This window comes from Vigna umbellata, chromosome 3 (assembly GCF_029865625.1).
Source record: "Vigna umbellata cultivar VRB3 chromosome 3, Vumbellata_1.0, whole genome shotgun sequence".
NCBI lineage: Eukaryota > Viridiplantae > Streptophyta > Magnoliopsida > Fabales > Fabaceae > Vigna > Vigna umbellata.
In genome coordinates, this window is record NC_142167.1 from 43,670,224 (window position 1) to 43,694,930 (window position 24,707).

General features: G+C 28.7%; 1 long non-coding RNA gene across 1 annotated transcript; it reads right to left on the reverse strand.

The window, feature by feature from the left end:
• Positions 1 to 10,774: 10,774 nt before the first annotated feature.
• Positions 10,775 to 14,890, reverse strand: LOC124837791 (uncharacterized). Its single transcript, XR_007028765.2, has 5 exons — positions 14,804 to 14,890; positions 14,366 to 14,458; positions 13,505 to 13,523; positions 13,151 to 13,203; positions 10,775 to 11,324 (listed from the first exon to the last, which is right to left on the reverse strand). It is a non-coding gene; the product is annotated as an uncharacterized LOC124837791 (long non-coding RNA).
• Between the last annotated feature and the right edge of the window lie 9,817 nt (positions 14,891 to 24,707).

Below are 24,707 nucleotides of genomic sequence, written 5' to 3' on the forward strand. Positions count from 1 at the left end.
TAACCATTATATCTAACAAAATCCATAATATTAATATAAAAAAGTATTAAATTGATTAAAATAATTATCAAATTTCATTAATACAAGCAGCTGTAAAGAATAGGTTGCAAGAACAACAAAACATAAAATAACAACAAATTACACTCCCATATTAATTAACACATTCATGGAACTTAATGTACTAACTACACAGAAAAACTTAATCAATTCACAATATTAAACAAAGTGAGTTTCTCATATATACTATGCACTGTTAAAAAATAACTTGGTGAATCATATGATGAAAATGCAACTAAGTTGCTATCTCCTCCACAATATTGCATCTCTTCTTATCTGTTTGCACAATAACTATTTATAAGTACATGAAATTAGCTCTTTTATGAATAAATAAGATAATGCCAAATTTGATATACATCAAATAAATTTGGAATATTCTTATATGATATTATGCTGCTAATAAAATATACATTTGATCTTTCACAGCAAAGACATTACATATTATACAAAATCTCACTACCTTATTATATTAGCATCCAAGTCACTGCAACAGATAATCAAATGTTTATTTTATAACTGTTATAAGTTTTAATTCATTGAATAACTTATTAATATTATTATGACAAATACACTTTTATCTTTTTAAGTGATATTTGTTTAATGACATTGCTTAATATTTCTTGCTTAACGCTTTTATATATTTTCTTACTTAGATGTGTTGCATTAAACTTGGATGCTAACATGATGAGTTTTTCTACATTATGTATTGTCTTTAATGTGAAAGATCGAATATTCACTTGATTAGCAGCATAATTCTTTGATTTTAGATATAATATAAATTTTTATATATAATAGTGAAGATTGATAATGTTCTTAATTATCTTAATACTTTTTCTTGATATTTCATTAATTTATGGTATCCGTTGAAATATTTTAATTTATAAAATATCATATATTAATCACATATATTAAAATTTAATTATATTAAACATGTGACTAATGGCTTGTACTCATAGTTTATAAAATATATTATGAAATGATGAAACTTTAACTTTTATATTAGTTATAATAGATTTTCATCCTTTCACAATAGGATTTCAAATACTACAAAGACAATCCATTAGTTACATATTTTGATTTCATTAATTATTAATCCTTAAATTTGATTAATAATAAAATCTAATCAATACATGTGATAATAAATAAAAATATTTCACCAAATACATTAATATAAAAAAAACTATTAAATAAATTAAAATAACACAAATCTCAACAATGTAAACATAGTTAATATATTTGAATAACAAGTGAAAATGTTAAAAATTAATTTTGATAAAAAAAAATGCTGATAATACCTGATATAACCATTTCCTTTCCTCACAATGGTGTTCCATCCATTATCTTGCTGCAAAATAGCATGGTTTAAAGGATGAGATAACAGTAAATAAATATGACTTGTAAATAAATATTATATAGTTTAAATTGAGTTTCAAAATGATATTTATAACTTAATGAGAGTAAATAAATATGATTTGTAAATAATATACTTGTATGCATTTGTTGGATTTCTTTATCCCTTGCAAAATCACATTGTTTAGAAGATCCAATAATAAGAAATATAATCTGTGAATGAGGATTTCTGCCACAGTTCGTGGTTGTAGAAACTAACATAATGTCTAAAAAAATTTAAGCATTAAATTTCTGAGATAGATAGACTATTTTACTTTCTTTTATGAAAGAAATGAATAAATGAAGTGATTTGTTAATGTAACTAAATATATATATTGAAAGAAATTGTTAAAAATAAACAGCTTACCACTGAATGAAAAAGAACAAAATTGTATAGGTAAAAATATATTCAAAATATAGAAATACATAAACCAGATCTTAACAGTTTAAAGCATGTTTTTCAAACATAATATATTAATATAAATTAAGGTTTCATGTATTTATAAATTTAAAAATATGAAGATCTACTGTATGAAAACTTATCAGAAAGCAGAAACAAGAATATGGATAAGTAGAAAGTAAAAGAAAGGGAAGAAAAAAAAAAAGGATATGAAAAAAAGAAAAAGATGAAAAGGAAGCGGCGAGAAAGAAAGGAAAGATGAGAGAAAACTGTGAGAGTCGTGTGTGAATTTTAGGGTTTTAGGTGGAGTTTATATAGAGGAATAAGAGGCCCACTGTCTACTATTTAATTATTCGTGTGGTGTCTATTCAATTATATGTGTGGTTGTAAAAATTCTATCATTATTTAATTACTTTTATTAAATAAAACCAATAATTTAATTTCTTAAAACATTAAAATAGACATAAAATGATAATATTGTAGAATATGCATCATAATATATGAACAACTTGGTAAAATTGGTATAAATGAAATAAAATTTTATTTAATGAAAAAATTATCAATTAGTCAAATATTATAAATGTTTCATACTAAGTTATATATTAATAAGATATATAAATTGAGGGAGACGAGTATAATTACTAAGTAAAGCTAGCTTTAAAGACAATTAAAATTAGAGAATATGAAATATTTGAATCTAAAAATAATTAAAAATCAAATCGATAATTATTTTTTAAGGATTTATTATTATTTTAATTACTGATTTTTTTTCAATTTTATTAAATAAAGCTGTTATATTTAATATAATCCAAACTAAAAATACTAAATAATAAAAGTATGTCTTTTACAATAAAAAATCCTTTATCACTATTAATGATATTTTTTTTCCTAAGAAGTCATTTGATGTGAAGTTTTTTTTTTAAATTTAAGAGAAGTTAGTAATAATGTAGAATTGTAACTTGTGAACAAAATATTAAAACATCCTAACAAAATTAAGAAAGAAATCTATAAACACATTTTGTTGTCTAGATACTTTTCTATTTGATAAATTGGTCAATGGATTGACATCTTCGTATCATATTGAGTATAAAAATGCATTCAGGATCCATTAGACGTTAGCTAGTTAGGGCGTCCAACGTATAATGATATATGATCTCGGTCAGACAATGTGTCTAATGTCTAATAGTGTTATATAACTTAAAAGATTTGTGTAAGTATGTGCATTTCGCTTACTATTTCTATGCACTCATTATTATAAGATTTTCGAACACAGTTGACAACTTCAGCTACTCAAAATATAATTTCAACTTCTTTTAACACAAATGTTTAATCATTGGATGTTTTAGATATAATTTTTTTTTTCATTGACCAATTATTTTCTTACATGGACACATTTTAGCTATTGTTTCTACAACCTCATTGATGCTTTCAAACAAAGTTTGGGGACAACTTTGGCTATAACCACATGTAATTTATGCTTCATTTAACACATGTTCGTTCATTGAAGGATTTGAGTATGAAATTCTTTCATTTGATCGATTATTTTCGTGCATAAACACAGTTTAGATTACTATTTTTGCGTGATTGTTGAAGCTTTCGAACATACTTAGATGACAACTTCGATGACTACCATAGGTAATTTCTTCTTCCTTTAACACGAATGTATATGTTAGTTGGATTTTTTGGATATGATTTTCTTTCATTTGATCGATTGTTTTATGGCACAGGACAAGTTCTTTTAATGACAAATTCTCTTTTCTCCCTCGCCAAAAGTGAATTTCCTCTCTGTCCATTGTCAATGAACATCAATTTTGCTCAAGGTAATTTGACGTTTTTTGTTACTCCAATGTCAAAGGTCGAAAATAACTAAGGTCAAAACTCGTTTTTGTATTAGTGTCAACATGTATTCCATTCTACTTACCTAAATTTGAATGATTATTAAACCGCAAAATAACCTCCAACATCTAGACTTCTACATCAATATATACATTAAAAAAACATCACCATAAGAATTTCTTTAAGAAATTCAAGGAGAGACAAATTATTTATTATATCATATTATTTTAATTAAGCTGATTATATTTTTTTTATGATTATATATATCTTATTTTATTAATGAATATTCAATTTAGTATGAAACATTTATTTGACTAAATTAATCATTTTCTTATTGAATAAAATTTAATTTATACTAATTTTATAAGTTGTTCATATATTATGATGTATATTCTACAAGATTATGATTTTATATCTATTTTCATGTTTACAGAAATTAAATAATTGCTTTTATTTAACCAAAATAATAATAATTAAATAATGATAAAACTTTTAGAACTACAGACATAATTGAGGAGATAGTGGGCTGATTTTATCTTTCACAGCAAAAACATTACATAATCATGGGGTTAGCATATAAAAACTACATTCTCTTCTGATCTACCTGTTTTAAAACTTGCAACATTGTAATGTATTAAGTTAAGTTAAATATATTTTTAATCTTTTTAATTATATAAATAAAATTATTTTTTAATTTTAGATTAATATAATCTCTTGTCTTTAAAATTTAATTCTTTTATTCAAATTTTATTAATTTTATTTGAGGTTTCAAATGTATTTAACAAGTAAATTGATGAAAAAAGTTAAATATTATAAATAACTCAAATGTTATTATAAAAATAATTAAAAAATAATACTTATTATATAGTAATTAATTATCAATAAATTCTATTAGTAATAATTAAATAGTACAAACAAATTTTATTCTGCATGTGTATTGAGAAATTGATATGAAAAAGATAAATGTTGTGATACCTAAACTGTAGGTAAAGGGGCAACTTGAGCAGATATACTTTTAATCTTATCTTGTATGATTTAAATTTAAAGAAATTTTGAGTATATATTTTTGACTTTTTTGTAATCATATCATAACATTTTGACATTTTTGAGATATGTTTTTTATTATTTTTATTATTAGCAGATAACTTGTAATAATATTTTAGCTTTAAATAATTTGAATTTCATGTAATATTATTTCTTGTTGTTGTGCTTTCTCATCCAAAGTCAGCTATTCTTATATGATATTTTTATCTGATAGATAATATATATTTGTACAAATGAGTTTATTATATATAGATGTAAATGTTATAATTGTTTATAGTATATATGTACGTCATTGAAAAGGAATAATTAAATTCAACTCATACTCTAAGTTGCTTCTTCCCTAAAATTTTCAATTTATTTCCTTGATTGATGATAAATGTAGAAGAAGTTTAACAGTTTTTGATATACTATTTGTAAGTTTTTGTTGGTTGATACAAAAAGTTTTCTGGTGTTGTTTCTGCTTGCTTATGAGAAAATTCTATCATAGCATAATGTATATAGTTTTGCTGATCGGCTTGGTGAAAGATCCAGTATAAAGAAGCCAAATTATATTCTTGATGAGTTAGATGAAGATTTAGATATCTTCCCCACCAAACATGGAAACCCTACATAAAACATTGTCAAAATTGAAAGAAGTGACATGTAAGATGATTCCTTTTCTTTTTGGGTTCACAATTCTAATCTTATTTATGTTATACTTTTACTTTGATATTATTAAAACATGTTCCCCAGTTTGCCATGATTTTCTTACCATGGATAAAACATGTTTTTCATAAATGTTTGCTATATGAAAATGATGCATTTTCTTTATCTTGTAAGAAGAAGAAATGTTCCTTGGATAAGGAAATCATAACCATTATTTTTGATAGGAAAGGAGAAAGGAAAATATTGATACATGACACTGCATCAAAATTAGTTACCATTTTCTTTGTAGCTTTTCTTTCACTTGATTTCAATTACTCTCTCCAACCACCTTCAGCTCTATTGTCTATTATATTTTATGCAGACTTCACACCATCACTAGTGCATTAAGAGGATATGACACCGGTTCCTTTTGGTTATAGGCACCGGTTCTACAACCGAAGTATATACCAGCAAGGTAAAAAGGGGTAGGTTTTATGCTTCGGTTGTGAACTGGGTTAAAAAAGATAGGATTTATGCCTCGGTTTTTGAATAACCGAGGCAGTAACGTGTTTGTTTTCTGATTCTACGGCCTCGGTTAGAACCTAAACCGAGGTAGTAGGATTTTTTTTTCAGATTCTAATTAATCAAACTCCAGAACCCCAAACTGAAAAACTGTTAAAAATGAAACAGAAAGCCAGAGATGAAACTCAGAGATGAAACGGCAAATTACATAGATGAAACAACAAATTACATACTCAGATGAAACAACAATATTACATACTCAGATGAAACAGCAATATACAATATTACAACATCCAATGTCAAAATTCTCTCTACAGAAGTAACAAAATTACATACTCAGAAGCAATATTACAACAAACAACAACAGAAGAAACAGGAAAGCCAGAGAAGCCAACAACAACAACAGGCCCGCCATCCCTCCACCTCTGCAAACGGCTTCTGTCCCGCATGCCTCTGCAAACGCTTCGTCCTCCTCGACCCCAACAACAACAACAGCCTCGCCACTGCTCGCAAACCTCCATCCACTGCTGCCGTCGCCGCCCTTAAAGCCCTCTTCCGCCCTGGAAACCCTAGAAGAAAAAGGAAACTTATTATGGACCGATTGATCGGTGTAAATCAACGTTTAATCGGTGGAAAAAGTTTCTAACGATGAAAACAAGCTTTTAATCGGTAGAATCGAAGGGAAATGGTGAAAAGGAGAAGAAACCCTAACGGAGGGTTTAGATCTATGAATGTTTCGGTGGAAAATGAAGGATAGAAGAAATGGAGATGATTCTGTGAGTGTAGAAGGCTTACCGTGACGATGAAAGGCTTGCAATGAGGAGATCCCTCTCTCGAGCACCGTGGAACGGCAGCGATCGACGGCGTGGTTGAACGGCGGCTTGCGGCAAGGGTTGAACGGCGGCTTGCGGCGTGCCCTGATGTTGGGGTTTGGTGGAGAAGAGAAATTGGAGGCGAGAGGGCAGAGGGCGAGAGGGCAGAGGGCAGAGGGCGAGAGGGCGAGAGGGCAGAGGGCAGAGGGCGAGAGGGCGAGAGGGCGAGAGGGCAGAGTGCAGAGTGCAGAGTGCGAGAGCGAGATGGCAGAGGGCGAGAGGGTTTACCTATTTTGTGGTAGAGGTGTAGAGGTAGCAGTGTGTTTATGCTTCGGTTCTGAGAGAGACCGAAGCAATATACCTATTTCGTAGGGTTTATGCTTCGGTTTTCGGAGTAACCGAAATAGTAGACGTGGTTTTAGGCACCGGTTTTGAGAGCAGCGAGGTGATATCACCATTATGCTTCGGGTGATCATGAAACCGAGACATATAAATTGAACTTATTTTCAATTTTGCCATCGCGTTTTATTAGGCACCAGTTTGTTATAAAACGAAGCATAAAGTGCGATTTTAAAAGCAAATATTCTACTAGTGCATCTAGATTTGAGAGACCACAACAATTCATTTAGTAATAAGCATTATGTTTATTTTTAACCATTTCTTTTGACATATATATCTAACTACATTAACAAATCACTTCATTTATTCATCTCAGAAATGGAAGTAAAATAGTCTATCTATCTCAGAAATTTAGAACTTAAACATTTTTTAGACATTATGTTAGTTTATACTGATGGCAGAAAAATCTTATTCACAAATTTAATCTTCTGTGATTTTGCTATCAAGTAAGAAGAGATCCAACAAATGCATGCATAAAAATCAATGGCGACTGCTAATCAAATAAAGATTTTATCTTTGTAACATCCCAAATTCTCACATTGGATAATTCATAATTTATATATTGTAACATTACATTTACGGTAACATCCCGTAATCTCACCCTTTAAAATTTCCTAGTTGATATAAGTCTATACATGTAAAAATGTTCTAATTATAGTTCTTCTACTTCTCCCTTCCTTGGCACTGAGTGAGGCAACATTCCTTCATCTGCTCCCGTATAACGAATTATACGATCATCGCACATACCCAAACACAAACAAGTAGGGTGAGCTAACATGCAACCAATCATTTATGAAACATGCATGCAAACCTCATATAATAATTATGTCATACATACTCATACCATCATACAACAATCACATCATACAAACACAAACAAGTAGGGTGAGCTAACATGCAACAAATCATTTATAAAACATATATAATTACCTTGATATAAACATCATATAATAATTATGTTCGACACTCTCATACCACAATTCCTATTAGACACTCGTCTCACAATACCCAATAGACACCACAATACCCAATAGACACTCATCCGGATGATACGTTGATGAGCGGTCACGGGAAGTTATGCACTTGTAATGACTTCTACTTCTTCTTTTTTTTAATATACTTTCAAAATACTTCATACCATTTACAAGGTTAATCCCCTCACTATGTCCAAAACCGGCACATAGACCAGGACCTCCTGCTCCTCTCACCACATAATTCATCCCTCTCTACTTGAGACTAGATGATTATTAGAGTATCAGGATAACCTCCAACTACGGGACCCTCAACATCAACATATACACAAATACCATAACATTTATTTAATCTCTCCACAAGACTCATACCATACTAATATTCCTCAACTCACATTATACCCTTACAAAATCTCCCCATACTACCCATAACATGTTCAGATGCATAAATTCAAATGCAGTATAATAAAATGCAATTATCACAATTATAATTCATAATTCCATATCTACCACAAAAATGAATTCATCAGACATTTCCATTCCAACAAGATATATTGCACAATATTTTAATAGTACAAAATCTGTTCAATAAGATTTAAGTTAAAAACTTGTCGAGTAGACTTCCAGGAAAGAGAGGTGCGTCACAATGGACAACTTAAGTACCAAATCTTTCCTTAGCCAAAGTGTTCCTCAACTAGTTTTTAACAAATTTCTTATTTACAGATTCAAAACAACAGCATATAATATTAACACCGAATTTCAATATAGATAAACATACAGTAAGCATTAACAGTATTCATACATAATTTCAAGATATGAATAGTAATAAAACAATACTAAGTCATAATATAAAAGCATAGAAATACTAAATCATAATATAAAAGCATAGAAAAGTTAGCTCCCCTACCTCTATTCCAGACGTCTCTTGCTCTGAATTTATTTCTCCGAAACCTTTCAGAACCTCTACCCTTCTTGCAACTAAAAATTTCTCTCTAACTTTCTCTCACTTGATTTCTCTTCTCTTGGTGCAGAATAATCTTCCCTCCCATGGTTATTTATAGTAAAAAAAAATTTACTATTCATTAATATTTTAATATTATTTATTATTTTAATATTATTTAAAAATAATATTTCAATCATTTTCTCACCAAATCTGATCCTAATTTCTACCTACTACTTTCTTCCATGCTAAGAAATCCAAATGCTGAAAATTTATTTTTACTATTCACTTTGTACTATTTACTATTTACTTTTTACTATTTACTATTTACTTTTTACTATTCAATTTAAAAAAAATTTACTAAATAAGTTACCAAAAATTTGAACCTCTCCTTCTAAAATTACTATAATTTTATATCCAAAATTTACATTTTTCTATCCATTAAAATTATTATTACTAATAAAATACTAAAATTTACTACTATAAATATATATATATATATATATATATATTTTTTTTTTATGGGTCTTACAATCTTTCACAGCAAAAACATTACATAATGATCAGGTTAGTATATAAAAACTATATTGCTCTTTCAGATCTACCTGCATGCAACATTGTGGACAGTCACATAAATAATATATTAAATTAAGTTAAATATATTTTTAGGTAAATGGCAACTTGAGCATATATTCTTTTAATCATATCTTATATGATTTAAATTTAAAGAAAATTTGAGTATATATTTTTGACACTTTTGTAATAATATCATAAAATTTTGACATTTTTCAAAGATATTTTTTTTTTTTACTGTTAGCATGTAACTTGTAATAATATATATGGTGTAACTTTCTTTTAGGTGAAGAGATTTCATGCCACTGGGAGCTGGAATAAGCAAACCGAGATAAAGGGAACTTTTTTTCTGATAGAAAAAGTAGTATTACAAGATACTTCTGAATCAGATTATTTGTAGAATAAAAAATTACAGTAGAAAATAAGCCCTTAGATAATTCAGTAGGAGAATTTTATCGAAGAAAATACGGGCTATGCCTTCATATATTGTATCAAACCCAATAGACTAAGGTTTGATAACCATCCAGTAAATCCTAAAAGAGGATTTTAGCCTATGAACCTGTTATGCTGGATGTGGCGTTAAATAAAATTTATTTTTAATCTTAATATAATTTGTATTGGTTTATCAACGTTAAGGATAGTAGATTAAAAATAATAGTTTATCATGTATTCATCTTAAAAAGAAGTGTATAATGTTATTGTAAATAAGGTGTAAAATTGTTTTGTATTACGAATTACTTATAAATTTTTAACAATAACAGAAATATATAGCTAAGAAAATAATAGAATTAATCGTAATAATATTAATACGACAAATGTATATATTATACTTAAATCACTGGTTTCCTTGACTTGAATGGTTCCTCAATTGTTTTTCTTTTTGAAAATATGTAGAATAGTATGAGGTGAAGGAAAATATGTTTTCCACTAATCTCTTCTATATTTCGGTTTATACTTAGTTAAATAGATCATAGTAAAATGAGATTTTGATCAAAGTAAACATTCACTTTCTTTGACTCGTAAAAGTTACTAAATGCATGCTTTGTGAATGCACACGTGAAAATGAAATATTTGTGAGTTTGATTGGTATAACGTTGAATAGATCAGCATCAAGCTTTGGAAACATCTAAGGTTTTATGCATAAAAGACAAATTGCATATTGTAAGATTCAACCATCTTGCATTTAAAATTGACCCATAATCTCTCTTATCGTATTCAAACATGCATTTACTTTCCTCACCAAAGGCTAACAACATGAACACATTAATGTAGCATTGAGATGCTGAATTAGGTAAATTGTGCTATTACAAGTTTAAGATAGCTGGCTCAACCAAGTTTATTCAGAAATCTGAGAAATTGTCTGAAAATAAAAAGCTAACAAAGAAAGAACTAGTTTATTCAGAAGGAAGGGAATTAGATTAAACAAACTTTTCATTATGTTTTTTTTTTTCGTTTCCAATAAATCACTTGGCATTGGAATTCTGTCATGAGTTTCTGTTCTGTAGGAAGAATCCCAATCAGCCGTCAGCTCAATTTGAAGAATTTTATAGCAGTCCATCTCATTGCCAAAGAATTTCTGATAAACGCAGCAATGCACATCATAGACAATAAACATTTGATTAATATTCTATAAATCAGGATATAGCTGCTGAGCCTTAAGCGTTGAAATCTTTGTTTTGCATTTTCTTTTCAGCAATTTTCTTGGCCCTTACGGCCTCTTCTTTATTGCATTCCATCCAAAATTCAAAATGCAAAACCTGAAAGTGAGTCAGAGGGACAACCAAACTACATTTAATGCAGGTTCTATCAATACCATTATTTCAAGTTTTGTTATTCTTGAAACATATTCTATTCATGCCTACTTCTATTATGTTTATTCATCTACTATCTTATGTTCTTTACAATAATTTGAATCCAAACATCTGACTAATGGGTTTTGGTTCTAATTTTGTAAAATATACTATAAAATGATGAACTTTTAAGCATTACATTAGTAATAATAAGTTTTCAAAATTACAAATACAATTCATTAGTCAGGTAAATGGATCCAATTAATTATTGAATAAATTCAATTAATAAGGAATTTTAACCAATATATCTAACAAAATCCATAATATTAATATAAAAAAGTATTAAATTGATTAAAATGATTATCAAATTTCATTAATGCAAGTAGCTATAAAGAATAGGTTGCAAGAACAACAAAACATAAAATAAGAACAAGTTACATGGTCAGATTAATTAACACTTAAATGTAACTTAATCTACTAACTACACATCAATTCACAATATTAAACAAGTCAGTTTCTCATATATACTAAGCAATATTAAAAAATAACTTTGGTGAATAATATGATGATAATGCAACTAAGTTGCTATCTCCTCCATAATATTGCATCTCTTCTTATCTATTTGCACAATAACATGCACTGTTTATAAGTATATGAAATTAGCTATTTTACTTTCTTTTTTCATATGAATAAATAAAATAATGTCAAATTTGATATACATCAAATACATATGGAATTTTCTTATATGATATTATGCTGCTAATGAAATAAACATTTGATCTTTCACAGCAAAGACATTACATATTATACAAAATCTCATTACCTTATTATATTAGGATCCAAGACACTGCAAGAGATAATGAAATGTTTATTTTATAACTGTTAAGTTTGAATTCTTTGAATAATTTATTAATATTACTATGACAAATACACTTATCTCTTTTTAAGTGATATTTTTTCTAATGACATTTGTTTAATATTTCTTACAAAAGCAATGTTTATATATATATATATATATATATATATATTCTTACTTAGATTATTGTGTTGCACTAAACTTGGATGCTAATATGGTGAATTTTTCTACATTATGTATTGTCTTTACTGTGAAAGATCGAATATTCACTTGATAAGCAGTATAATTCTTTAATTTTAAATATAATTTACATTTTTTTATATGCAATAGTGAAGATTGATATTCATCTTTATCATTTTAATAATTTTTGTTGATATTTCATTCATTGTTGAAATATTTTAATTTATAAAATTTCATATATTAATCAGATATATTAAAATTGAATTATGTAAAACATGTGACTAATGAGGCGTACTCATAGTTTTATAAGATATATTATGAAAGGATGAAACTTTAACTTTTATATTAGTTATAATTGATTTTCATCCCTTCACAGTAGAATGTCAAATACTAAAAAAGACAATCAATTAGATACATATTTAGATTCAATTAATTATCAATCCTAAATTTGATTAATAATAAAATCTAATCAATACATGTGACAGTAAGTCAAAATATTTCCACCACATACATTAATATAAAAAAAAACTATTAAATAAATTAAAATAGCTATGAAATCTCAACAACCAATGCATATGTGACCATAGTTAATAGATTTGAATAACAAGGAAAAATGAAAATAAAGTACAGTGTCAAATCAATCAAATAATCCATGCAATTTAATATACTAATTACACAGAACAATTTATTCAGTTCAAAATATTGAATTCCAAGATATGTTAAAAAATAATTTTGATAAACAAAATGGTAATACTACCTCTTGTTTTCTTCCTCTCCTTCCTCCACAATGATGTTTCATTCATTATATGTCTGCAAAATAACATGGTTTTAAAGGATGGGATAACAGTAAATAAATATGATTTGTAAATAAATATCATAGAGTTTAAAGAGAATTTCAAAATAATGAAATATTTTATTAATATAAATTAAGGTTTCAAGTTTATAAATTTAACATAATTTCATTTTAATTATGTGGAAAGAAATAAAAAAACTGTTAGTTGTTTAGAAAGAAAAAAAAATACTGATAAGATTAAAGAAAAATTTGAAATATAATTATTTATATATTTTACTTAATAATTTGACATAAAATATGAAAATATAGACAACTTACCGGCTGAGAAAGGAGCTTCCTGCAAAAGAATGAAAAAGAGACGGAAAAAAAATGAGCGCTGAGGATATCAGGTTTCAACTTCTTAGGTTAAGTTTATATAGCCAAATATTATTTAATTATTTTTATTATTTAATTATTTTTATTAAATAAGATATGTAATTCATCATATAACAATAGCTGACTTTGGATTAGAAAGCACAACAACAAAAATCAATATCTATGAAATTCAAATTATTTAAAACTAAGATATTATTATAAGTTATCTGCTAACAGTAAAAATAAAAAAATATTCTCAAAAATGTCAAAACTTTATGTTATGATTACAAAAGTGTCAAAAATATTTACTCAAAATTTCTTTAAATTAAAATCATTGATATGATTGAAAGTATATCTGCTCAAGTTTATTTCACAGTAGTTATCTTTTTCATATCAAATTTATCAACACACATACAGAATAAAAAATAAAATTTGTCCGTAATATTGTACTATATTATTTAATTAATACTAATAGAATATATTGATAACTAAATACTATATAATGAGTATTAATTATTTTTTCAATTTTATTTAATTAATTTTATAATAACATTTCAGTTATTTATACTGATTAACATTTTTTAATGTTAATTGATAAATTTGAAATCTCAAATAAAATTAATAAAATTTGATTAAAAAATTAAATTTATACTGTTTTAAATATGAAAGATTAAATTAATCTAAAATTAAAAAAATCAAATCTATATCTAAAAGATAAAAAATATATTTAATTTAATTTAATATATTATTTATGTGACTGTGCACAGTATTGCATGTTCTAAAAACAGGTAGATCTGAGGAGAAATGTAGTTTTTATATGCTAACCTGTAATGTTTTTGCTGTGAAAGATAAAATCGTTTATTTGATTAGCCGCCGCCATTGATTTTTGATGCATGCATTTGTTGGATCTCTTCTTACCTGATATCAAAATCACAGAAGATTAAATGATAGAAAATATAATTTGTGAATAAGATCTTTCTGCCACAGCTCATTGCATAAACTAACATAATATCTAAAAAATTTTAAGTTCTAAATTTCTTTTGTGAGATAAATAAATGAAGTGATTTCTTAATATTATATATGTTGAAAGAAATTGTTAAAAATAAACATAATGCTTAAAAAAAATTAGATTCATGTTTTTCAAACGGATACCAATACCATACTATGACATAATATATTAATATAAATTAAGGTTTCATATAAATTTAACATTATTTTTTAATTATCTTAAAAAAATAATAAAAAGATTTTATGAGAACTTACCGTCTTACATAGGAGCTTTCGGTTTTTAGGCTTCCAACCAAAATATGAGAGTGAAAAAGGAAAGAGAGAGAAGCGAGGGAAGCGAGGGAATGAGGCGTGAGCTTTTAGGGTTTTAAGTTACCTTTATATAGCCCAACATGAGGCCTGTAGTTGTAAAAGTTTTATTATTATTTAAATATTTTTGTTCATTAAAATTAATAGCTTAATTTCTTAAAAAATGAAAATAGATATAAAATTGTACAATATGCATATATATGAACAACCTTATATGAAAACCTTCAAGAGATTGTTTATTATTATTATTAATGTGCTTACTGTGTTTAACTTTAGGTTGTTGCTCCTAAGAGCAACATTTATTGCTTTCTGTTTTTCTGTTTGTTTTCCCCTCACCGGAACCCCTTATATAAAGGCCTTCCAGTGTTAGTGGTTAGTAGAAGTTTTTTCAGACATTCACTCAATAATAAAATAGCTTTACAGTTTTCGTTCTTACCTCTTTAGTGATCCTCCTTTCTTTGCTCCTTTCTCTGTGTGTTGGTGCGCTGCCATGGAAGACCACCAGATGAAGCTTCTCGGACGCGTCATATCACATCTCTTCTGAACAGTGAGAGACTTCCCGAGGAAGTCTTTTTCTTCCACGTCTCGGGTCAGAAGGCTTTTGGGCCTTTCCTTCTTATACTTCGGGCCTTTTTCAATATGGCATCAGAGCAGGTTGCGAACCTGTTATGCCTATGTTTTCCGCTGCAATCTTGATTAATCTTTTCTGGACGTTCTTTCATCGTTTGCTGTCTCTGCCACTGCGGGTATGGAGCAAGTTAACAATCCTTCCAGTCCCTATTATCTTCACCCAGGAGAAAACCCAGGTATTTCGCTTATTTCAAATATTCTTGATGAATCAAACTATACTTCTTGGAGCAGAAGTATGAGAAGGGCACTATTATCCAAAAACAAGCTGAAGTTTATAGATGGAGAGATAAAGAAACCACAAAGAGAGGATCCTCTTTTTGATCCTTGGGAAAGAAATAATATGATGGTATTGTCTTGGATCATCAAGACTCTCTCGGTTCAAATAGCAGAAAGTGTTGTCTACGTTGAGAACGCTCAAGACCTGTGGGAGGAGTTAAAAGAAAGGTTTTCAAAGGGAGATCATTTTAAGTTCTCAGATTTGCTGCAAGAAATACACTCCATCAAACAAGGAGAGAGAAGTGTGAATCAGTATTTCACTGATTTAAAAATATTATGGGAAGAGTTGGAATTTTTGAGACCCATTCCTCGTTGTAGTTGCAAGATTCCTTGCAGCTGTGATCTTTCAAAGGCAGCCCACAAATACAGGGAGATGGAACATGTTATATGCTTCCTAAAGGGCTTAAATGATTGTTATAATACTGTTAGAACACAAATTTTGCTAATGGAGCCCTTACCCAACATTAATCGTGTCTTCTCCCTCATCATACAACAAGAAAGGCAAGAGAAACAAGAATCTGGGCACACTGGCCAAGCAGAAATTAAGGTTCTTGCCAGCAACACAGACAGACAAAGCAATTGGAAGAGTGATCAAAACTGGAAAGGACATGGGCGTGGTTTTTCTGGCCGTGGACAAGGAAGGGAGAGAGGAAGAAATCCAAATCAAGGAAAACAATGTTCCTATTGCCATAAAATGAATCATACTGTTGACGAATGTTACTCAAAACATGGATATCCTCCATGGTACAAAAGAGGTGACAGCAATGGGCAAAATAATACTGGTCAAAATGAATGGGGAACTACAAATGCTTGCACTACTGCTACTGAATCACAGAATAATCAACAAAGCAATTTTAGCGGCATTCAAAGTTCTCTCACCCCTGAACAAATGAAAAGATTACTGGAAATGCTGGACAAGACAGAGAAGCCCTCACACAGTGTCAGTCAAATACACAAAGAGATCACAGAGGAAAGACAAGGTATGTTTTCTTGGATAATGGACACAGGAGCCACAGATCATGTGACTCATGACAAGGATTTATTCACAACTTTTTATACAATCAAACCTATATCTGTTAGAATGCCAAATAAATCTACTGTCACAGCCCATTATGCTGGAACAGTACAGTTTTCCCAAAATTTTGCTATTTTCAATGTTCTGTACATACCAGAATTTACTTTCAATCTAATATCTGTCCAAACCTTGACTAAAGACACAAATTGCATACTGACTTTCTCTTCTGAGTTGTGTAAAATCCAGGACAGAACCACATTGAAGATGATTGGATGTGCTAAAGTGTACAATGGACTCTACTACTTACAATCTGTTGAAAAGAATCTGAAACCCAGTTTCGTTTTCTCTTATGAACATGTAAAATTGAATCTGTGGCATTATAGGTTAGGCCACCCAGGACATAAAATTGTTGAGACAATATGCAAAGAGTTTCCTTATGTTGAAATTGATACAAACAGTGCTTGTGATGTTTGTCATTATGCAAAACAACACAAGTTGCCTTTTTCTAAGTCTAATTCCTTATCTTCAAATTGTTTCGATATTATACACTGTGATATTTGGGGTCCTATTTCAACCCCCTCTGTTCATGGGCACAGATATTTTCTTAGCATTGTTGATGATTGTAGTAGACACACTTGGGGTTTTCTTATGCAAAACAAAGGTCAGACTAGAGAACTCTTACACTCTTTTATCTTGAAAATCAAGACCCAATTCAACAAGACTATTAAAATAATTAGGACAGATAATGGCCCTGAATTTAACTGTTCCAACATTTATAATACCTATGGCATAGAACATCAAACCAGTTGTGTGGAAACTCCACAACAAAATTCTGTTGTGGAGAGAAAACATCAACATATACTAAATATCACTCGCAGCCTGGTTTTTCAATCTAATATCCCTCATGCCTACTGGTGTTATGCTCTATCTCACGCAATATACTTAATAAACAGATTGCCCTCGCCTGTTATTAAGAATAGAACCCCTTATGATATTTTACACTGTGATTCCCCGACTTATCTTAATCTAAAAGTGTTTGGGTGTTTGTGCTTTGCCTCTACTCTAGAAAATAACAGAAGCAAACTTGACTCTAGAGCTAGAAAAGGAATCTTCCTAGGATATAAGAATGGAGTAAAAGGATACATTGTTCTTGACATTAACACTAGAGAAATTTTTATCAGTAGAAATGTGATTTTTTATGAAGATATTTTCCCCTATAAGAACAAACAAAGAAATAATGGTAACTGTAATGAAAATGAAGAATATGGTGCTTTTCTGTCTAACTTTCCTTGCAGCCAAAAAGAATCACAAGACAGTGATGAAAGAGATGATCAAAGTCTCCTTAACAGTGAGGCTGACAATTCTGAAAGTTCAGTTTTAGTTGAGGAGGAACAGAGAAACAACCAAAGAAAATCGAACAGAGTAAGAAGAACCCCTGAATATTTGAAAGATTATGTACAAGGTGGTCAGTCCTCTACTACATCTCTATGCTTTAAAAATGAGCTGAGAACTCCTTATCCTATAAATAATATCTTATCCTATGAGTCTTTATCTAGCAAACAATTGAGATACACCCTTGCTGTAAATGCTGCAAAGGAACCCAATTCTTATGCAGAGGCTAGAAGAAGTCCTGAATGGGTTGATGCTATGAACAAAGAGATTAAAGCTTTGGAAGACAATGGCACCTGGTTTCTGACTAAGCTTCCTCCTGGAAAGAAGTCTATAGGCTGTAAGTGGGTTTACAAGATAAAGCACAAAGCAGATGGCACTGTGGAAAGGTATAAGGCCCGGTTAGTTGCAAAAGGGTATACCCAACAAGAGGGTATAGATTTTCTGGACACTTTTTCACCTGTGGCTAAACTTACCACTGTCAGACTACTTTTAGCTCTAGCAGCATCAAAGAAGTGGTTTCTACAACAGCTTGACGTTGATAATGCTTTCCTGCATGGAGACCTAAAAGAAGATGTTTACATGGATCTTCCACCAGGTTTGGACATTGATACTGAAGGGCAGGTTTGTAAGCTCACGAAATCTTTATACGGCCTAAAACAGGCCAGCAGACAGTGGTTTGAGAAACTGTCCAGTTTCCTTGAGTCTGCAGATTACATTCAGTCCAAATCTGACCATTCCTTGTTTGTTAAGAAAACTCATACCAATTTTACAGCTTTGCTTGTGTATGTTGATGATATTGTTTTAGCAGGCAATTCCATGACAGAAATCACTCATATAAAGGCTCTCCTACACCGTCAATTCCACATAAAGGACCTTGGAGAACTTAAATATTTTCTAGGCTTTGAACTTAAATATATTCCACATAATAACTCCGCTAGACATATCGCCTATAACCAAAGCTTCCACGAGCGCACTAAACACATAGAGCTGGATTGCCATGTGGTACGCGAGAAGATTCAAGCCAAGTTCTTACGCTTGCTGCCCATTCGATCGGAGGAACAACTCGCTGATGTCTTCACTAAGTTCCCTCATCGTACACACTTCAGATCCATCATCCCCAAGCTTGGATTAATGAATATCCACCATCCAGCTTGAGGGGAGGCTATTAATGTGCTTACTGTGTTTAACTTTAGGTTGTTGCTCCTAAGAGCAACATTTATTGCTTTCTGTTTTTCTGTTTGTTTTCCCCTCACCGGAACCCCTTATATAAAGGCCTTCCAGTGTTAGTGGTTAGTAGAAGTTTTTTCAGACATTCACTCAATAATAAAATAGCTTTACAGTTTTCGTTCTTACCTCTTTAGTGATCCTCCTTTCTTTGCTCCTTTCTCTGTGTGTTGGTGCGCTGCCATGGAAGACCACCAGATGAAGCTTCTCGGACGCGTCATATCACATCTCTTCTGAACAGTGAGAGACTTCCCGAGGAAGTCTTTTTCTTCCACGTCTCGGGTCAGAAGGCTTTTGGGCCTTTCCTTCTTATACTTCGGGCCTTTTTCAATAATTATTAATAAATTAGTTATCTAAATATCTATAAAAATAATTTTGGTGTTTGTAAAAAACTACAAAAAAAATATTAAATAGCAATCAATTTTAGAAATAAAAAATAATTGGTCAACATATAAACTAATATAAATAATAATTTATAAATTATAAATAACTTGTCTCTGCAATAATATCTATTATGAATAAAAAATTATAATTAATAACTAATTATCAAGGTTTTGAGTATCAAAAGAATTAGTATCTAAATTTTTATAATTTTTTACTTATAATAGTGACTATTTTAAAGACTATTAGTAATAGGTCTTAAATTAATATTTAAATTAATCAATATGATAATCAATTATTTCTTGTCTCTAAAATTAATAAATATTTATAAGCTTTCTTATAATGAAATAAATAATAGGTTTTAAGAAATATGTAATAAAAGAAATTCTAATTATTGTTAGTTAAAGTGATACATATCAATATTATATATTCATTTGTATATATAAATATATGATATTAATATAATTATAAAAAAACCGTAATAATAAAATATTTAAATGAAATATTAAGATGTATGATTTTAATAACGTTGTTTTCATTTACTTAATCTCGTAGAAATAATAAATTCTATAAGTCTTTATTTTTAAAAATAAGGAATATTTATATTTTTATAACTTTTGAACTTTTAAGCACAAATTTGATAGAAAATGTATATTGATCTGCTTATGCGGTCAGTCCTCCTTAAAATCTCAATAACGTGTGTTAAGCAGATCAAAATACTTAATTTACTCTATATATATTTTTTTTGTATGCTTATGTATCATCCATTTTTATTGTCATTCTTAATTCTTAAGTATCTATTGGTAGTTGTGAGAAAGAAATAAAGAATAAGAAAAAAAAGAAAAATAATGATATTTGTTTTTGTTCTGTTTTACATTTTTAAAATTTTTCAAATTTTTACACGTAATAATATTATCATTTTCCCTTGTGGATCCAAAAGAGAAATATAACATGAGATAACTAAGTTAAAAACATAATACTTGTAATAAGGTTTAAGGAAGATATGTTGTAAACTTGAAAGGAAGGTAAGCTTTTTTTAGTAAAGCTAGATATGACTTTCTTATGTTTTGGTGAAGGGAGTATGTTGATTGTTGTCCCTGTGCAATCATCTAGAACTAACTCATCTAATACACTATAATAGTCTTAGGCAATAACAATTATTAGATAAAGTTAAGCTAAATAAAGTTGACTTTTAACAAATCCGTCTAAGAACTCCCTTAACACTTATTTAAATTTGCATATAAATGGTATATTAAAAACAAAAAAAAGGAGTTTAAAAAGACTTACAATACCGATAATAAAGGTAAAATATTTATCTTTTTTAAAATTATTTAATAAACTTTTAATTATTTAAAAAGTATAATAATAAAAATATCAATAAAAAACTAAATGTTTATCTTTTCTACAATTACTTAATAAACTTCTAATTATTTAAAAAAACAATAATAAAAATAACAAAAAAAATAAACCTAATAAAAAGATGATAATATCAATCATCACTTAATTAAGAGTAGATTAAATAAAACAAAACAAAATTTAAAAGAAATTCAAAATTCTAGTGTTTTGATTGGTTGATTAGTTGAATCTTGTTTCTTTGGCAAATAACCAAATTGGTATCCAATTTAAGTTACAACTTGTTTTTAAATCAATTATAGTGTTTAGGATGTTATTTGGATCATTTGGATGATTCTTAGATGCAACCAATTCAGAAAAATTAGGTTGTTATCAAAACTTGACAAGAATAATCGATTATCTTATTTGATAATCGATTATTTCAATTAGAATTTTATACTTTCTTCAAAGCTATAATAGATTATCTTACCTGATAATTGATTATTTTAGGCAGAAAGTCATATTTGCATGAATTTTCTTTGGAATAATCGATTATTAGGTGTTATAATTGATTATCTCTACAAAAAAGTTGTTAGGGCACATGTTTGGTTTATTTTGTTTACTTTTCTTCTACTATTTATGAATGGAAATGTTTTAATACTTTGATGATTATTTGGTAATATATATTGAATATTATGATGATTTATGCATCTAAGATGAAATTCTTAATGGTTGTTTCAAGTAGAATAATGTATTGATGTAGAGACTCGGCATTGAAAGTTATTCTGACGCTCTAATAATCACCCCATCTCAGATAGAGAAGGAGATTATGTGGTGAAGAGTAAGAGGAAGTCTTAATTTATGGTATGATGTTCTTTGTCCATAGACTGATTAATCTTGTGTTATAAGTTGGGGGAAGGGGGTGGGGGAAGGAGACAATTGTTCCACCATTATAAGTGTACAGCTTGTCATAGTCTGACATTAATATATTTATCTGGATTAATGAAGTCTAGAATTTATATGTATGCTTAGGTTTAATTTGGTTTGAAAATAAATTATGTTATATGATTTTTATAATTGTACGAGTTGATTTTTTTATAATATGATATTATTTTTCTTGTGCTGTTGTTTGTGTTTATTGTATGATTTGAAATAATTACTTAATGAGTGAACAAATAGAAGTGAGATTTCATTGGAGGAGACCAAAGCAATGAAGACGGAGATGAACAGTATGTTATAGTTTAGTTAGTTCTTTTTTTGTAGTTATAATGTAAGGAACTTATTCTAAATAAATATATAGTTTCTGTTTAGAATTATTTATATAACTTGACTTATAGTTTTTGAATAACTGTAAAAAAATTATATATTTTTTAATTAATTTTTCTAGTTGATTAAACGTGTACTGTTTCCTTAATAATATGAAATCACTTAATTTGGATTTGAAGACTGATAATGCCAGAAAGTGATCATGGTGTTTGGATACAAATGTATATTTTTGAAACTAATACTTAGACTTAAACAATGTGCCATATCTTGTCTAATGAAAATAATCTACATAATATATTGTTGAAAAGAGATATTAATATATATATATATATATATATATATATATATATATATATATATATATATATATATATATATATATATATATATATTACTTAAGTGAAAAAAAAATCTATAAATCCAACACTTTAAAGAAATACTGAAGTGTGGCATTTCTTTTGTCTCGCATATTTTCAATTATTAAATCTAAACAATAAACTGATACATTAATTAATAATTTATTTTAAATAAACTAACATATTGTAGCATTGAGAAGCTCAATTAGGTTATTAGTCGAAGACTGTAACAGTACAAAATATTAAAGCTGTTTTAATTACAGTGAGTTTGATTGGTACAACAGATTATTGTCATTTTATCAATAAATGCCAAATTGATTGTTAGATTCAACAGTCCAAGCAAATATGACACTTTTTTAAGGTGTGCAGAACTGATACATGCAGACACAAGAAAATGTTATAACGTTAGGGACTGCTAGGACAGAAACTGATTCATGGTGTTTGGATACAAATGGCAGCCATGCAATCTTCACATTCAAATTCACTTCTGAGATACAACAGCTGTAAATAACTTAAATTTAAAGGAAATTATATTAAAATCTATACCTCTGTTATTTCTTTTTCTCATTTTCATTATAAACTTGCTTTTTACTCTTTAACCGGTTTAATTCTATTTATTAGACCTATTCTGAGAGTCTCCTAAGAGCAGACGTTGGAATTCGAAATGGAACTCCAGCAGACATTATCTTTTATTCCTGTTTTGAGTAAGTATGGTAGAGAAATGATATTGAGAGATTATATTTTCTCTTATTCCATCTTCTAAACCATTCCAAAAAATGCATGTAAGTATATATTATCTCAATGTATCAAAAATCAAGAAATGCTGCTGCTAATCTAATAAAACATTTCATCTTTCACGCAAAATAAAAGTATCAAGTAGAACTTACTCATCTAATACACTTCAGTAATCGTCTTATGTAATTGTTTGATGCACTAACAATTAAAAAAATGTTATATACTTTGAAACGTGTGCCATATGGATATCTAATTAATTTAGTGATAGAACGTATTCAAACTTACATTTACTTTCTTCACCAAAGTTTCATGTTTAAGATAGCGGGCTCTACTAAGTTTCTTGAGAAAGGCAGAGAATTTTTGAAAATAAAAAGCCAATGCTGTCAGAAGGAAGGAGAATTCCGATGGTTAAATTTTCGGTGCCTTGGAATGCTGTCTCGACCTACCTCAGATACTTCCATTAAAGTGTTACCTCGTTAAATGGAAACCAATGCATGTCTTTCATCTGACACAGTATGCAGAATGCTATCATATCTTTGCTGTTTTCATACATGTGTTCTGCCATTGTGCAGAAGATAAGAAGAGCATCACCTTAAAAAAAAAAGAGCTACATAGTTTTTTCCATGCACGGCTGAATATCTGAATAGGCCATTTTGTGTCAAATGATAAATCTTTTTACCTTTGCCATAAACTCCTGTGGATGCATTTTTTGGATCTCTTCTTATTTATTTGCAAAATTACATGGAATAATAGGAAATATTATCAATGAAGGCAATTTGTGCGTGGTAAACCTCTGCAAATAGTGATAGTTTTATCAAATCCTTCATAAATTGTTGCGGTCGGGAAAACCTCAAGTAACCATTTGTAACGTTCCTTTTTTTCAATGGTTTTTAGAACTGTGGGAATTATATTTTTGGGAAGTTAAAATCGTCAAAAATATTAAAAAAAAACTTTCATAAAATTCAATATTTATTTTTATAGTGACTGACGTGTTCTTGTGTGTTTATTTCCTAAAAGATTTCAATTATTTAAATTTTCAATGTAAACAATAAATGATCTATTAATGAAGCATTGAGACAGGCACATAACAGAGCAACAAATGCGGTATTAATTACTGATTTTTTGTATCTACACTCTTAAAGAAATAATTAAATTAAGATTGTTAAATCGAAAGAAAAGTAATAACTTTGGTGTTCGTGAAACATGATAAAAATATATCTTGAGATTAAAAGCCATAAAATCA